Raw genomic sequence first — 18174 nt, forward strand, 5'->3', positions numbered from 1 at the left:
TATTAGGGCCGATAGTGACATCCTTCTTCATCTGCCTGCATGCGTCTACTGAGCTGGTAATATGCATCCAGCCGAGCATGTACCGTAGCGCACGCTAAACAGTGCAGGCAAAACAACTCAGGGCTTCCTTTTAATGTATCTTTTTGATTCATTCTGTTTGAAACCGCTTTAAAAGAAGCGGACAAAGAGAATGCACAAGATGGATTCGTTACATCATAGGTGCCAGTTGGGGTATCGAGACTCCATTACCTTAAAGATGTAGAAAAAATGCAAGAAATCTGTCTTCAGTCTTATCCAACACAACCCTTGCTTCAAAACCTTGGTGTCTCAGCAGAGATTGGTGGAACATGAGCCATCGCCAGGGTACGACAAGGTGTGCTTACTCTCGATCTTACAATTTTTCTTAATACAATCAGGTCAAGTCAAGACAATTTATATTTATAAAGCCCAAAGTCACGCATTTGCCTCAAAGTGCTTTACAATCTCTATAATGCCCTCTGTTCTTAGATCCTCGAGCAGGACGCTATCACATGCCACCAAGGAGCGCCCGGAGGAATTGAAGGCATGGATGGAGAGTGATCGAGAATGTGCCAGTCAAAAGATCCAACTCGGTCCTTACAAGATGATTTCTATCTTTTGGGTGGCCTATTTTTTTCAGCGATTCAAAAAGGTCTAGTGTTGTGCTGGTTGATGGCTGTTTCCCCCGGTTGGTAAAAAACAACTAAGACAATCAGAGCTCTTTAGGCGGGATTAAGAAGGGGGATGTTATCTTCCTGAGCCAGAGCCAGGATAATGGCAACAGAAAATTGCCTGAAAAAAGGCGACAAGCATGGATGAGATTAACGCAGCTGTACAGGTTGTTGGAAATCAACTTAAGGCTTGAATGTGCTTCTGCAGGCTGGATGTAAGCAAACGGGGACATTTTCTTTTTTTTTCATATGTATTTGAGCACAAAGTTTTTTTGTTTTCAAACCTGCCTTTTGACATGAATCGGGTTAACCAATCAGCTTGCTAGAAGCTCAGGTCTGCACTACGTGTCGTTGAGGTCTTCTCTTCTGTGACCCAACACCCTTCTCTGCAAAGATCTGCAACTTGTATGTGCATCTTCAGTAGGGCTGGGTATCAGGACTCGATACCTTCAAGGTATCCTTTTTGTACCCAGATTTAGAATTAAAATACTATTTGTATCGTTTTGCTCACAGCCAATCCCAGCGAGCGTTCTTCGAATTAATGTGACATGTCAGCAGCTGTATGGTGAAGTTGAACACTTTAAAAATGTATTCCTGTAAAAATCATGTGGATGGGGAGGAGTGGTGGTGGCATTTTACGCTTCCATTCACATGAAGGGGTATTGAATAAAGTAAAAAAAAAAAAAAAGTATCAAAAGAAGTACTCTCTTGGTATTGGGTTAAGTGTTTAAGGGTATTGGTACTGGTATTGAAATGTTTTAAGCGATACCCAGCCGTAATCACCAGTGTTTTACAGAAGTAACAACTCTTAAACCATCTTCTTTCTGCCAGCGACGTAATAATAAAATAAAAACTGCTCCTACCAAGCGCTACCACAGCTCCTGCCTCCACTGAAAATGACGTAGATGGGACGTATACGCATATTGTAGGGTTTACTAAAACATTTTCCTGTCTTTTTGCAAGTACATTACCTGAAGTCACCTTGTAAGTTTGGTGATTTGGCCACACTGAGAGAGTAATAATAGGGTCTTGCTGTGGGAGACACAACACGACCCAAGATGAGAATTAACTAGCTCTGGGATGCTCCCTCTGCAGATTAAACAATTCCAAGCAGGCGGCAGGGGGACGACTGACCCGTAATTACACATTCATACTTGTATTTCACGAACTCAACTGAAAGAAACTGACTACCAAAACATCAGTATCTCAAATAAATGCTCACCTCCATTAGCAGCCATCTTTATTGCCAGTTCACAGTCTCACTCCTAGATAATTGACCTGATTGTTTGATACAAAGATCAGTCGTCACGGATATGTGACGTGGTTTATGCTGAACTGTTTGGCATTGCCTGCTAAAGATGGGAATCCATCTCCTGTCTCTTCTCTTATGTGTTTTTCTGTCTCGCTCTTTTGCTCTCTTTTTTTTTCGGTCTGTCTGTCTGTCTGTCTGTCTGTCTGTCTCACCCAGTTAATAATTCAAATGAGCACTGCCAGATGACTCCCTTCAAAGGCAGTTGCTGGAATGTTCTCAACGGTGCCTTTTCTTTTTGTCATGTGAAATCAAAGCCCTCAAACGCGGTAGAGATATCCTCAGTTAACTCCCCACGCGGCTGTTCTGCCAATTAAAGGAAGATCAACAATGGCTGTGAACGGCTCAGAGTTGATCACCAAAAGGAGAGAGAGAAAAAAAAAGTGATCTTAATCATTATCATCCTCATCATTTTTGTCACTGCCGCCCTTTGTCTTCCTCGCGGCGCAATCACCACATCGCTGTGGCAGCCCCGCAATAATCAGCACAATAATTATTACCACAATCACCATCATCATCACTGGCACTGTCAACTCTGTCATGTCTGTCTTCTGAGCCTGCGCTGCTGGCCTGTTATAGAACAGGATTTACCCTCCCAGGATTTAGCGAGTCTGCATGTTTGTGTGGATTTGTGCAGGTGTGTACACGTTTGTATTGCGTCCCAACTCTGAGTTTCAGCTGATTTGAAGCATTACAAGATTTTAAATCCGGTTTTAATCTCCACTCAAAAGCATCCACCCAACATCCGTCTTTGGATGTGAGACACAGCATCGGCGTGACAGAAGATATAGAGTGGTTTGTCTTTGGAGCCAGTGTTATTTTAATGTGTTCCTTAAAAAAAAAAAATAGGTTGAAAGCAGCAGTTCTAGCAGTAAAAAGCCATCACATGCACTAGGAGCTCAGTCAGCAATTATCAAAGGCAATACAAGCGGAGACTAATGGGGCCCAAACGATTGGCGGCGCATTCCTGTTCACCACTGTTTATCGTATGACCACTGATCAATACGGCCCACTCGCACTAATCTTCATAAGAGATGACTGTTTATTTCCCTTAACTCCCATCACTCTGACAGTGGAGGAAGAAGTACCCAGATATTTTACTTTAGTAAGAGTAGCAACAACACAGTGTCAAATAATCCATTAAAGCAAACGCGTGGCATTCAAAACATTTTTTTTATGTGAATGTGCAAAATGTAGTGAAAGTGTCAAAAGTGAAATACAAATGATGTACTTTAGAGCAGAGTGTTATCAACAAATGCATATGCTGTTGGGTATTTTGTCTATAAATACCACGTTTTATAAAATGATCATATTTTGTTTGCTATTTTGTAAACTGCAAAGTGACCAACCTTTGGGGTACTCTTGGATTCACGTCACTTAGGTTTCTCACAGTTTGCCTACTATCATTAACACATTATCATCAGCTGAATGTTACTGTTTGCCTGTTATCATTTATTTTTGAACTTTTTGTCACATTTATCAGGCCTTTTTTATTTTAAATGTAATCTTTAAAAGGTTTAAAGGTGCTGTAGGTAGGATTGTAAAGATCCAGGACTTAGCCAAAAAAATTGAACATCCACTACTTTCCAAAGCCTGTTTCAAAAGCCTCCTCCACATTGCCAGGAATAGGGTTCTGGTGGGAAAATGTGGAATCTACAATTTTCTGTTGAATTAATTTATTTCCCAAAAGTATGGAAATGTGTGATCGCTTTTTATTATTATAATGTAAAGTACCCCAGGGTCACTTAACTCTCCAAATTCCCTAAAAGATCCTGAGAACATAACCTCGGTGTCCTCACTTGTAGTTACTGCCCTGGTTTCAATTAATTATTAACTGTCAGAGCTGTCGGATAAATGCTGTGGAGTAAAAAAAAAAAAATAAGTACAGTATTTCCTTCCGAAATGTAGTGGAATAGAAGTAGGAAGTAGCAGAAATTGAAAATACTCAAGTAAAGCCAAGTACCTTGAGATGATTATGCAATATTATGCACAGACCCAAACTTTGTATGAAAGTAAATATGGAACTCCCCGATATATATTAGTCAAAGTGTGGAATATAATTAGTCCATCTGAGCCACTGATGTTATCAGTCCAGTTGTAGAAGAGATTGTAGAGTCTGAGGGGAAGCTACACCCTACCCCACTGGACACACAGCCAAGACCTCTGGAGACGCACGAGAAAACAGCAGTGGTGTTGGTGCTGGTGGATCTAGTTGAAAAGCGCGAGGCCTTTGTAGGGGCACCTTTGAAGTGCCCCTCTGACAGGCTTCCTCATTATCTGGCATCTCCAGAGTGCCAGCCAACCCTGCTGTAGAAGAGGGGGCACGAGGACGCCTCGATCAGCCGGCCCCAGGGGTACTCAGAGAAGGGAGGGTTGTGCTCTCACTAAAGGTCCGCTGATTATATCTCAGGCCCAGAGCTTCAGAGATCCCTACTAATTAAAGGTTGTGTCATATCTGTTAGAGATAACAAACCTATGTAGTTCCATCATTTTTTATTTTTTTTTAATCAGGGAGTCCATTTTACAGACTTCCCTCCTCCCCGCCGCTATCTGCGCTCTCCAGCATCATGTCAGGTTGGTCTGTATTCAAGGCTGAACAGCTTTCTGCACCTAGAGGAAAGGGTTACTGTTTAACCTGCCCTCACCCATCTCAGCGTGTCAACGGTGTGTGTGTGTGTGTGTGTGTGTGTGTGTGTGTGTGGAGGCATCAGGGATCCTTTGTCTGCAGGCATAATTAAAGCTCTCGTTCATTATTTCTTCACTTTGAGCGCAGATCTGAGTAATTAGGAGGCAGTGCCACAGGGAGGGGTGGAGCTTTCATGGAAGCACACACCATCACACATGCCTGCACTCATAAAAAAAAAACAGAAGAAAGTGTGCCTTTACGCACGCGCACACACACACACACACACACACACACACACACACACGGAAGAAAGGCACTTGTTCCATCTCAGCACCAAATGAGCCACATTCATTTCCCACCTATCTTTGGATGCCAATATCTGGCTCCGAGTGAAGTATGCTTTTTCTTCCCTCAAAGCTGTCATGTACTAATGCATTGATTAAAAATGTTGATTAAATGGACAGTTAAAGGAGGAACTGCAAGACTGATCTGTGATCCATGCCTCCATTGAACGCTGGGATAGGATGCGAGGGCCCTGGATTTCGCTGCGTTTGGTGCTGAGGCACTTGCTTCTCTAATGGATTTTGAAACAGAGCTTGGCTTTTATATGGTGTCATTCATCCTCATATGTTTTCGCCTGCTGCGTCTCACAATCACTGCTTCTTTATGGCAAACTAATGCACCGGGTGCTAAGATCAGCAGGTTGGCTCTGGCCATCGCTCATGGAGCTCCGGCCAGATATTAGGACGTTTCGAAAGCTTCCACCGGAGGAGGCAGAGCAGAAAGCAAGAAGTACTGACTCTGCCTCCCACACCGTCATACATCAACCCTCCACGCCACAGCGTCTACACGCAAAACACACATACACACACCGAGCCACTGCTCCTCCTGCTGCTGCTTTTACGAAGAAAGGAAAGGAGGGAGGTGATGAAGCTTTATGGCTGCGGACAGTCAACGTCAATACATTGAGCGTTTTACCACGCTCTTATCCAAAGGTCTGGTTTTCTCGCGGCTACAAAGCGCAGAGGCCAGGGTGTGTGTGTGATAGTCCTAGGTGGTGGGTGGAAAACAGGGAAGGGTTTTGTTTAGGCATGGTGGGAGACAACCAACGAGGGCGACGGCTCACGCCCTGTTAGCCCTCTAGGCCAAGAGAGGCTGTGATAGAGAGAGAGCTGACAGGGCAGAGGGACGGCCAAGCATGGAAATCACATCAGATCAATGATGAAAAATTTAGTGGCGACAAGAGTCGCTCTTGGGGGACAATGTCACATGGTGCATGTAAGCGTGTGACTACTGAATGTACAGTACATGGAAAGGCTAATGTGTCAGCCAGCAAATATGCAGTCGCCCATTTTGTCTACCAGGGTTGCAGTGGTTGGTTACAAATGAGCTTAATAACAGGCAGGAAAATGAATATAAGAGAGACACAAAGGCATGTTTGTAGAGCTATACTTGTATATGTATATACCTCTGTTGGTAATTAAAATTACAAATTTATGTCATCCTATATTCCCAAACCCTTAGTTACCACAAAAATGCCTTTATCAAGAAAAACCAATGGTAAAAAGCAAAATAATGCATGTGAACTCTTGCTTCTGTGCTTCAAACTAACACCACTAACAGCAGTCTACCAATACAGTTAGGGCTGAGTATCGTTTAAACAATTACGATACCAGTACCAATATCAGTACCCTTAAAGTAATGTCAATAGAGTACTTCATTTGAACGCTGAACTACCAACTCTGTCAAATACACCTGGCTCGACTTCACCACAACACTAATGGTGGTTAGCTGCGAAAACCATGCAAATAGTCATTTTTTTCTAGATCTGGGTACAAAAAGGATCGAATGCAGGTATCGTTTGACTGGAGAAGTTTCAATACTACTCTGTACTGGGTAACTTCGGTCAATACCTTAAAGCTATTGAGTACCAATAACCAGCACTAAATACAGGTACACAAAATATGACGTGAAAATATATATAACGCTGTTGTTTCTACAGGAAGAGTACGTAATGGAATACTGTTGAGAAACAGATGAATACTTGGTCGCTCAAAGAGTACGCAACTGAAGACTTTGAAAGGCTTTAGCTCTGACATGTTCTCATGACTTTTCTGAAGACTTGATCCTTTGTGCCCTGCCCTGTGTTGATTGCAGTAGAGTTAGGCCATTCAATTATATATAACCATGTACAGCATACCTTTAGATTAGGGAAATTTGTCAATTGTGAGATATTTTTTTTTGGCATTTATACCGAGGTAGCTCTCTTTTCAATATCCGTGGTATAACATTTACTGAATTAGCCAAAGAACATGCATTGCTATCTGTAAAATACAATATACACAATCAACAAATACAATCTATAAAATATACCATAGAGGATTTTACTGATGTTGCCCAAGTTTCCAAGTATTGGATGGACGTGTCAGACGTGTTGGGCCTGACCATGGAGTGCTGCACTAGTGTCTGTTAGGCAAGGTGTTCTCAAACCTTTTTTACACCAAGGACCTCTAAACTTACACAAATTAGACCACAGACCCCCATTTGATAAGATTTTGTCGCAGGGTCCCACACCTGATCAGGATTTTTGCTTTCAGATGTGTTATTACAGAAAGTGTATGAAACCCATAGCCAAAAAAGTCACACATTCTGTCATTGTGTTACTTATGGATGGAGTTATATATTGAAAATAAATGATGATGATGATTTCAGCTGTGGACGCCCACAGGACCCCACTTTGAGAATCACTGTGTTAGGCTACCCTAATTTAATCGAAATCCAAACCTTTAAATCTACACTCAAATTCAAACATAAATTCTGAATCATGCCACATAACGTCACTTTGGAGCATTTTGTTTATTTTTTTATAATCCAGAAGTGCAAGAATGCAAACACACACGACCAAGCACTACTGTTAGCATGCTAAGTTACCAATTAAAATAAGCCACGCCAATGTTCTCAAATCCAACTGTCAGGGTCCAGAGTATTGCTGCTTTTCTCTTCTGCCCCTTTGTTGATTGCATTCACCTGTTGTCCAGGGCCTAAATCAGTCTCTGATTCAACAGCTAGAGTAAATACTACATGGTAGCGGTGAAAAGCAGCATAGCTCTGGACTCATGAGGACTGAGTGTAAAGATACCTGACAGGATGTGCTGCTTGACAAGCACATTACACTTATCAGGTGTTCTTCTTAGCCAAAATGTCCCCCAATTCAGATCTATCCAAAGCAATCATTCTCAAAATCTACCATCCTTGTGAATTTCACATTTCATTGATATTCCCTTAAATAAATAAAAAAAGCAACCTTAACCACTTTGGCTGCAGCCCAAAGCGAAGTCAATTACATAGATTGGTGCGGTGACATAAAGTGTATTCCATTTGGGAGCAGATTGGTCATGCCCCGTAATGTTCCTTTCCAGCAGGCATACCTTTGACCATTACTCTAAACAGGCAGTTGGGGAAGCAGAGACCTATTTCCCACAACTGTGAATGCTGCTGTGCATCCCAGAGGGGTCAGGGGTTCACACTGCAGCTACAGTACCATGCTCTCATATTTAGTAGCAGCGAGTGAGAAATGGTACATCAATACTGCCAGACGCACAGGGCCACAGCAGCCCTCCAGCACACACATATGATATGTCATATCGGAATGGTGCGTCAGATTCAAAAACCTCAGCCAGGCCCGAAGGTGTCAGGAAATGTGTGAATATGTGTTTGTCTGTGACTGTACGACTTTCAGCATCCAAAACACCTCGAATACTACTATTCTTGGTGCATATACAGTCATACCTGAGTGTAAAAATTAAAACAAATTAATGGTATCATTGTTGACGATTGGTCACCTCAAATTTAAGCTGTTGGTGTTCATCTTTCTCCAACTTAAGACCGCATTTCCCATAAACCACACTACTTCCGGTCACCAGAAGGATAATACCATTTGCCACATTTCCACCTACTTGTTGGTTGTTAGCACATTTGTTTTATCTTTGACTTAAAGGGATACTTCAGCGATTTAGCATTAAGCTTTTTATCAGTAGAAACACGGTAGTATTTTTGAATGACCGTGTTTCCCTCCCTCATGTCCCACTGAAACGAGAGATCTCTGTATTGTGGGTCTGGAAAAAATCTTCCAATGACGGAAAACGACGAGTTTTGTGTCATCGGAAGATTTTTTGCCCAGAGGCAATAGACTACAGCCAGTAGTAGGAGCTACTTTCGCATGTTTTTAACCTGCCCATAGGGGGTTGGACTGTCGTCTTTACCTGAAGGTTACCGAAGCAAAACGAGTGTCAGCCATCTTGAAGCTAGGTAACAGGGAGCTCCGTCTTTTTAGCAGTAAAGTTTTACAACAATTATTGTTATGTTGTAACAATTATTGTATGTTATTGTTGTTATTATTACACATTTCTACTACATAAGTGACCCAATTTAAAGATATATTCATCTTTCCAACGGTGAAATATCCCTTAAACTTGTGAGAATAAGTTAAGTCTCCAAATTCCCTGGAAGCAAGTGACAGTTGTTTGCTTTATAAATAGTTTAAGAGCTCATCAAGGTTCTGCCCTCAGCTCCATCTCAAACATTTTAACCCCCTTTGAGTTTAAGACCAGTGACCCAACTTTTCCATCGGATCCTGGAGGCTGTGGTCCTCACAGTGGCTAAACCAGAGCCTCTCTTTTAAATTGCCTTTTCATAAAGCTGAATGTTTTATGATGCATAGTTTTTCCCATAGTTTTTTTTGTTTGTTACCGTTTCGTAAGCGGCTGTGTTTTGAGAAGTGCTACTTAAATAGAGGCTCTAAATATAAAGTCTGTGTGGGTGCGTGCCTCCGTCCCAATGTGTTTCCCTGAGTGTTTGCTGTGTCTCTGGCTATAGATGCGTTTTTGTTTTGGGTTTTTTGTTTGTAGCCACCTGCCAGGCTATAAAATCTTCCTGTGCAGCATGAAGTGCCCGGAGCGTCTGCTGTTGTTACCTAAGATCCAACTCTGCCCTCTGACCACATCCCAAGCAGCACACAACAACAACAACAACTCCGCTACCTCCTGCATTCTTTCCATCCCACCGCCATCAAAACGTAGCTATGGGGACTGACTCTCTCTCTCTCTCTCTCTCTCTCTCTCTCTCTCTCTCTCTCACACTGATATCGGACATCTGCCTCGAAACGATGGGGGCTGGAAGAGAAAGGGGTTTAAGAAATTCTGCCCAAAGGAGGTGGAAGAAATGTGAGCGTAATATCTCTGAGAGGGGAGTCATGAATGTGATATTATACTGAACCCAAATGCTGCGATCCCTGCTCAATATTTCAAAAGATGTCTGGTTTTAATGCTGCCCTGTTCAGGGCATTATATCAATGGCTCCGGTGGAAAATGTCAAAAAGTGTCAAACTCTGCCAGCTGCATATCTGTGACAAAGAAAATTACAAACATATATATATATATATATATATATATATATATATATATATATATACATACACACACACACACACACACACACACACACACACGTGAAGGGGTCACATAGGTAAATGTTCAAGCACAGCACCCTTGGCGAGAGCGATTGTTTTTTGTGTTCATGCGTGTCTGTTGTGATCAGTCATGCTCATGTTGCTGTATTACTTCCTGTAATACTCGCTCTTTCCCTAATGCTTCTTTTTCTCCACTCTCTAAATGCTATCCGTCAGTAGGTGTTGCAGGACTGATAGAGGCTCGTCTGTTGCCTTTCTCATTACAGCGGGGGAGACAAAACCCGGCAAGCGCACTAACCTTTCATGGAGACAGAGGGAGGGAGGCATCCACACAGAGCCAGCACCTTCGTCTACTTGACATAACCCTATTACCGCTTCCTTAATTTGTCCCGCCGTGACAACTCGCAGCCAAAGAAACGGTTAAAGGAATGAGTGAACAAAAGCTGCATTGCATTATGGGGGGTGGAGGAGGAAAGGGAGGGAGTCGTTGAGGGTGGAAGACAATGGGGAGGCAGAGCTGATGCATCAGCCATATTGGATCATTTCGAAAACGCAACCCATTATCCGGAGGTGGGCCCCAATATACTCCACTTAACTGATCGCTCTCCGTCTCGACTCAAAGGGCTCTTCTTTAAAATATTGTTCATTAGTTAACTTTTTCTTTCAAAATGTCTTTCTCCGTCTGAGGTGTGCAAGCTTCAGAAGGCAACAGGCTGATAAACTGTGGCTTAATCAAAAGAGTTTGTGAACAGTTTACGCGAGCACAATTTAAAAAAAAAAGCTCAGAAACGGTGATAATGACTTACTCTGTTTGGCCTTGTTTACCTTGGAGAACGTCTACAGAACTTTTGTTAAATGTAATAATGTTTCCTCCCTCATTTAATATTTACAAACAGCAAGGTTCTAAAGAAACCTTTAGTGCTTCTTCTTTGTTTCCTAAATCTGCTTGTACGAAATATGATCAAAGCTCCATGCAGACAGCGTTTCAAAAATAATTAAATGACTGGCAAAATGAGTAACAGCTCCAAAATGGCTGATAATAAGAGCCCCTGATGTATGAGCTCAGTGAAAATGCCAGACATTCAGACAAATGTGACACTAAATCCAGCATTTGGCACATCCTAAGTAAACAAAAGTGTTGATAAAAGGAAGCCAAGGGAACCTTCTTTTGTAAGCAAAATTATATTAAAAAAAAAACTAGCCTGTGACACAACACAACATCGCATACAACTGGTTTTAAATAAGCTGTGACATCTCAAATGTCCATTGTGATTAACCCAAATACAGCTCCACGTTTTATACAGTATTCTCTATTGTGCAGTATGTGTTTTACTAGCCGTGAACAGTAACTACATTTACTCATGTACTGTCCATACTGCATGTACAATTTTGTTGTAGTTATACTTTCCATTTAACAACATTTCATAGTTTTACGACACTCATTTCTGAGGGAAATATTCTACCATGTCCATTAATGTATTTAAAGGGGACAGGGCACATTTCATGGGATTTGTTGACAAGAAGAAAGATACAATTTCACCGGCCTTATCTACGCACAGCTTGTAAATAAACAAATCTGTACTTTTGCTTGAGTACAACCTTGAATGCAGAACTTTTTTCCTCGCAATGGAGTACTTCTACATTGAGATATTTCTACTTTCGCTTAGGTGGAAGAGGTGAATATAACCCCACCATGGTAGCAGCAACAGCCGCGTGTTTGGAATTTTTATTTTGGGAAAAAAAAAGAATGAGTAATGATTATGGCCTCCATGGCTAAACAGACTTCCAGAGAAGACTTCCTTTTTTTGTCTTCGGGTATTCTTTTTCTCTCGACTCTAGTGAGCACCGGTTTTGCAAGCACAGTTTTTAATGTTTGAAAGAAGCATAAAGAACAGACACAGTCTACATAACAGTGTTGTTTAGAGGATATTTGACAGTATTTTTTTTTTTTTTCCACGGACCACGTGTGGGTGACTCTCGTGGCTCTCTCTCTCTGGCCTCTGAATTGGGCTGCAGCGGTGGCAGCCATGGGTGTAGGTTCAACGCCTGAGCGCGGGAGCTGTCTATGTAGAGAGATTAAAGGGCCTGTATCGATCCACAAGCGCTCATGCATTTTGCATGAGGAAGACATTGTCAAAGAGGCCTCTCAGATTAAAGAAAAAGAAAAAAAAAAACTGGTAGAGGGAGAGTTCTAGAAAATATGCTGAACTCTGTGAAAAATCTTAATGTTGAAGTGTTATGCATGTAAACTCGCTTTTATATATTGGATTGTCCGTGAACTCTCATCGACCCAAGATATTACTCGTTTTTCATTTCTCCCCCCCCACGCCATCTTCTTCTCCTCCTCCAGTTTTTGGTGGTTGAGGTTGTAATGCTAAAGTCAGAATCTGAAAAACAACCCCCCCCCCCCTCCCCCGAAAAAGAAAAGAAAAAGAAACACTGCCAGCCAGAGACTGTCTAATGGCGGCAGTGAGTCTGTTGGAGAATTCTCAAGTAGAGTGTGAATTATTTAGGATGTGTGGCTAGTGTTCAGAGCATGAAGCCACCCCGCCCGGCAACCGCCAGGCAGAGTGGCCCAGAGAATTCAGTGTGCAACAGACATTTGCCCGCCTGAGCTCTTTATTTCTTCTCCTCGCCATCACTTTGGTGGAGTTACTGTAGAGACTGAGGTTGAGCTTGCAGCTTACAGACAGAGGAGTAGATTTTAGATTTATTTAGATTTAACATTTTAAAGACTTTGACCTATTTACAGCCCCCGTGATGCAACTGATTATGCATCATCAACATTTCATGCAGGTCATCATGCATGTTTAACGGCACGCCGCTGTACTGTACCAAGGCCCCCCCCCCCCCCACCCCCCCACCCCTCACAGTCTGAGCGCCCCTCAGAGCCTCCTTATCCTGCAAGCACATGTCAATCTCACCTGAACGACCCCGATAACGAGACAAAAGCAATCAATCTCTGATATTGGCCGGGTGGGAGAGTCGGGGATAACACAGATGCTATCAGTGAACGCCAACAAAAACTGAGATTTTCTGCGTGAGGATGATTAGAAACACGGCGGCTGCTGTGACACGCTGATCTGCGGCGGTTAAACAGCTGTCATCACTGGCAAATGATGACGCCGAGCGCCGACAGAGGAGATGGGATCTAGGTGTGTGTGTGTGTGTGTGGATCAGAGGGGCTGTGTTGATGCAAAACACTGCAATGCTTTGCGCGCGCACACACACACACACACACACACACACACACACACACACGCACAGTGAGGCAGGGCCACACACAGGGAAACATCCAGACCAGTCAATGAAAAACACATACTGTATATGTGCACATATCAACCTATACTGTAGCAGTGGAGTAATAAACTACAGTATTCAGGCTTTTGTATAAACTGAGATTTTGGTGGATACTTTTCATCTTCAGTCAAAAAAATAAATAATCAAACATACTCAGTGTCTTGATAAACAAGAATCAAAGTCTAAAAAAAACCTTTAATTTACGGTTAAATGAAACGTCCAAAGACATGAAATTGATATCTCAAACTGGGCTACAACTAATGATTTTTTATATGATCTATTATTTATTTTTTTATTAGTCAATTAATTGTTAAGACAATGAAATGTCAGGAAGCAGAAGATGGGAAGCATCAGTACCTTGCTTACCAATTAAAAAGATAAGTCACTCGTCTTATCACAAATGGGAGGGGGGGGGGTGAAAAAAACCTGGAACCCTTTCGTTTAACAGGCTACCTGTTTACATACATGAGCCATGCTACTCTGTACTAGTTTCTAAGAGTACACCATTTGTGCACACGATATTTCTCACATTCTCACAGCATTCACCTGTAACAACGGATTGTACAACAGTGGAAGAAGGGACAACACAGAGAACAAAAGGTAAAACACAATAACCCAGTATTGCATTGTAACCCAGTAACAATGCAGAGAAAGAATAAAAACAAGACTAATGTCCATGCGTCTGGTGTCCTGGTGCATGCTGGGAGGTTTCCCTATACACTTACCCCGGCACAAAACAATATAAACTTTACAAACTCAAATGGTATGGAACAATAGAAGATAACACTTTGGTCAAACTCTATAATAAAATGTTTTAGACTATAAAGATAAAAAAAAACTATTGTTTTTAGTGTATATGAGAAAAATCTGGAAATCTTCACATTAATGAAGCTGGAACCAGAGATTAGTTGGTGTTTTTGCTTAAAAGTCCCATATTGTAAAGATTTCCAGCGCAGCCCACAAACAGAAACAGTGCCTTTAAAAAGAGGACTTCTGTACGGTTGTGATGTCACAACTATACTATATATAGGTAGAAAGTGACGCTATATTGCCGCTACAGTCATTCCCCGGCTGCAATGACGGAGGAGAGACTCCAAGAGTACATATGCAGAAGACCTGGAAACGCTGACCAATCAGAGCAGACTGGACTTTTTCAGGAGGGGAGCTTAAAGATACAAGCGCTAAAACGGAGCGTTTCAGACAGGGGGTAAATACAGGTATTTTCAGACAGACCGTATGAGAAAAATAAAGTGTTTTCTGAACATTAAAGCATGTAAACATGTTCTAGTAGAAACTCAAAATACATGTATGAAACTGAAAATGACCATGATATGGGACCTTTAATAAATGACAAACAATTATGCAATTATCAGAATTTCTGTTGATTAATATCCCGTGCTTCGATTTTCAATTGCTTATTTCAGCACTAATCCAAAATATGGTAAAATAATTACTAAAATATAACCTATAACAGCCACAAACACGCACACACATGCACAGCAGCACTCTCACTGTATATGCAGAGTGTGTGCGGGGAATTTCCCAACATCAAAAATCAAAGCATTTAAGCAGATTGTACACAAGCACGTCTTGGAAGCTTGATCTTACTAATCTACAAATGGCTTCTTGTTATTAAACTGCTAATTCAGAGGATTAAAGGATCCATGAGAACACAATCCCCTTTACTTCCTTTCCAGGGTATGCTGAAGGTGGCTTAAATATTAATTAAGCACACACACACACATATCCGTCCATATGCACACACATGCGGCAGAGTATATAGAGTACTAGCTTCAGCTCAGGACTTAGTACAGTATGTATATCCGGGACTTTTCTCAGTTTTTGTCTCATTTTGTCAAGCAGTGCCTTTGTTTCTCTCAGTCAAAAACACACATTCAGAAAGCGTCACACACACAAGAGCCCATTTTCATATCGCAGACAACCATATCTTACTGATTAATTCCTTTCATTGTTTTTAGGATGCTCAGCGCTGTCATCTCCCTACTTCTCTTCTTTCACACGACTCAAAAATCCTCATTTGACTTAACTTGATTTTTTTTTTTTTTTGCCAAAATGGCACAGGATGAGGAACTAAACTGTAATACAGCGCTCTGTGTGAGGAGATTTCACAGGCTTACGCAGCCAAACTCAGAGTAAGAACACACCTGTATGTTCTGGGCAGCGTGTGATTTACTTTGTGGCTTGTTCCAGTTGTATTTTCTGCTTGTTCAAAAATTTTCCTTTCAGAATACAGCTCATTGTGAATTCATGAAAGCGTGTTATGTGGAGAAAAATGTAGCCACAAGATTTGTATTTTCTTTTCATCTGAAAACCCAATATTTCCATTTTGGGAAGAAATAACAATGTGAATCATTTTTATTGTACTTTATCTCTAACATAAAAAAAAGGACTTGGGCTGAAAAAAAAAAAAATTGCTCATTTTTTCAGCCAAGGGCATGCCAGCTCCTTTAAAAAGTGCTGTAAATTTTTCCAGTTTCTTTTTTCTTCTGATTAATTTCTTGTTTCCACATTTTTCAAACAGCAGAGATCTCATTCTGTGATTGAATCAGTTATATATAGCACATTATACATTATATATAGTACATTAAGACTGACACTAATAATACATTTTGACATGCTTGCCGTGCTGAAGCTGCACAAACTGCTGATAACGTGGATTTACAAGGTGTATCACTGCGCCCCACATTAAATGAAAAGTTAAATTATGAACCAATCTATTTCTGATTTTAACAACATCCTCCAACGACACATTATTTTAAGTGTTCCTGTAAAAAAAAGCCATTATGAATATAAAGCGCCTCAAATTATTGTAATATCTTGATGAAAAGGAAAAGTTCATCTCGTCCAGTCCCTCCCGGTCTTTAAAAAGAGACAGTAAATTGACATTAAGTGTCAAGCGTGTAAAAGTCAAAGAGTCAAATCTGTGCCATAAGCCAGAGAGAGAATGTACCGGGGCCAGCATGAAAAACTACTCACAGCGGATCACATTACCTGCCTTTTTCACTGAAATAAGCAGTGTAATTTATCCTGACCTTTTTAGATTACTATGAATGTGCTGTCTGTGTAATTTTAACTGAAGGCCTCAGCAGCTTTGCTGGTCTGGAAACACTGGCTATGAAACCTGAGGAGGCGGCCGCTGATGGGGATCAGTGGGCTGATGCCACCAATACAGCAATGATACAATAGCAAACAAATACGGAGGGACTGCCTGACATTCACAGCCTACTGTATTAACACACATCCAGGCAAATCACTTTATTTCATCGTCATCATCATCATCAGACTCTGTATTCTCGCCGAGACCGAGTCCTTACCACTTCTACTGACGACTAATAACAAAAGTAGAAGCCTGTTTTAGCTGTGACAAGTGTTTCAGGATTAGAATTTCATTCCTAATGGGTTCTCTGGTAGCTGTTTAATTCACTACCTATGCGATATCAATTCCATTATAATCTCATTAAGCTATTGCACACTGAGGTGATTTTCAAATGAATGTGAAACAGCCAACCGTACGCTCCCCTCTAATTGAGCAATACTTTTTATTCATTTATATTAGCCATTATTAAATTAATGAATTTAATGGACTTATTTTCTAAATTGCAAAGACCCCTGGCTACATGTTTTTAATTCCATTAGCAGACATATTGAAAGAAAGAAGAAGGGAAAAAAAAAAAGAGATACACAGAGGTGTGTGGGCAATTAGCCTACTGCTGCGTCAGATCATCAGTGGCACAGTTTCCCTTCTCTCACCAGCGGGAGTTTGTCCATCTTGTCCTGGATCTCTGGTGACAGCACTCACCTTCACACAAATGTTTTCTACTTGGATATTTCTTTGAAGCACGCACTTCTTGTATAAACTGCTCCACTCAGCCTCAGATCTGACACCGTTTAAACCTCTAACCTGTCGCCCCTTTGATATTAAGACACACCGTACATGCCATGACGACATATTTGAATATTGTATTGTAAGCCGAACTAAACATAAACCTGAATAATATATGAAATAGATTTTCTGAAATGAGATCTTTTCAGTAACCAGAGGCCGCCGCACAAAATTGCCCAGAAGATGAAAGCGATGGATCTGCATAACTGAACGGGCCGATCGATACGTCTCAAACTAAAATGGCAAGTCTTGATAAGGTTATTGAATTTTTCTTTTTAATTAAAAATCATACGACTACGCTCTCTGTCAAATGCCATGCCGTCGCCGATGATGAGAAGCGGACAGAGTGTTGTCCTTGTTTATATATGTTCATCGCTATGTAAAAAAAAAACTGCAGGCGGGAGTGTCGGCACGTCATCAATCAGCGCAGCAGAGACGTTTATTTTCTGTTTTTCTCTGCTGTGTCCCGGGATTAAGCTGTCATGGAAGCTCTCAAACCACAAACGATGACATTCATATAGATATTAATTTTCTTTACATGTCACGCGTGAGCTCTAAAACTATCAGCATATAATTTTTTATGCTCGTGCAACATCATTTTCTATTTAATGCTTACACCAAAGCAAAACAGCTGCCATCCTTTTATTTATATTTTCCCTCAGAAAATGATGCAACAACAGAGGCAACACTAATGCATCCATATGCCCATGGATTATGTAACACGCGAGACATTGCATCCTTTTTGTTTAAAGTTAACGTCCAAAAGTGGCACACTCTCTCCCCATATTCTAGTCATGAAAATGCATAATTTAAAAGGAGTTGAGACCAAGCTGTTCCTCGGAGGTGCAGAGCAAGCGCTGCATCGTATCAGTGTGAACA

The 18174-nt window shown here is 41.3% G+C and overlaps 1 protein-coding gene across 11 annotated transcripts in view; it reads right to left on the reverse strand.

The window, feature by feature from the left end:
• The window catches only part of LOC116064006 (RNA binding protein fox-1 homolog 3-like), a 428560-nt gene that overhangs the window by 92592 nt on the left and 317794 nt on the right, over window positions 1-18174 (reverse strand). The window lies entirely within an intron of this gene.

This window comes from Sander lucioperca, chromosome 21 (assembly GCF_008315115.2).
Source record: "Sander lucioperca isolate FBNREF2018 chromosome 21, SLUC_FBN_1.2, whole genome shotgun sequence".
NCBI classification, from domain to species: domain Eukaryota; kingdom Metazoa; phylum Chordata; class Actinopteri; order Perciformes; family Percidae; genus Sander; species Sander lucioperca.